Source organism: Seriola lalandi, unplaced genomic scaffold, assembly GCF_002814215.2.
Source record: "Seriola lalandi dorsalis isolate HSWRI2012SDOR001 ecotype SW California unplaced genomic scaffold, Sedor1 jcf7180002054911, whole genome shotgun sequence".
NCBI lineage: Eukaryota > Metazoa > Chordata > Actinopteri > Carangiformes > Carangidae > Seriola > Seriola lalandi.
Window position 1 is genome coordinate 1,172,501 of NW_019525463.1, and position 442 is coordinate 1,172,942.

A 442-nucleotide genomic window follows, 5' to 3' on the forward strand; every position below is an offset into this window, starting at 1 on the left:
CCCCACTGCCTTTACCTCTACCCCCACTGCGTTTGCCCCTTTAACCCTTTACCCCTACCTCTACCCCTACCCCAACTGCCTTTACACCTTTACCCACACCCCCACTCCATTTACCCCTTTACCCCTTCACCCCTTCACCCTAACATTCTCATAAATATTCTTGTAAATATGAATAAAAATTGCAAATAACCTGTAAAACAGAGACTAACAGGTTAAGCCTGTTTATTTGAGCTGTTTTCTCTTGGAGTTCACTCTTTATGTGTTTGATGTGAACAGGTGAGTATCTTCTAATGTCACAGCTGGATTAACACACTGATGTCACATGATCTTGAACATATATAAGGACTGAATACAAAATGAATATGATGCCAACATGGAGTTGTTATGAACCTGAAGTGTCAGCAGAGGGCAGTGTGCTCCTGCTCATCAGCACAGAGACCTT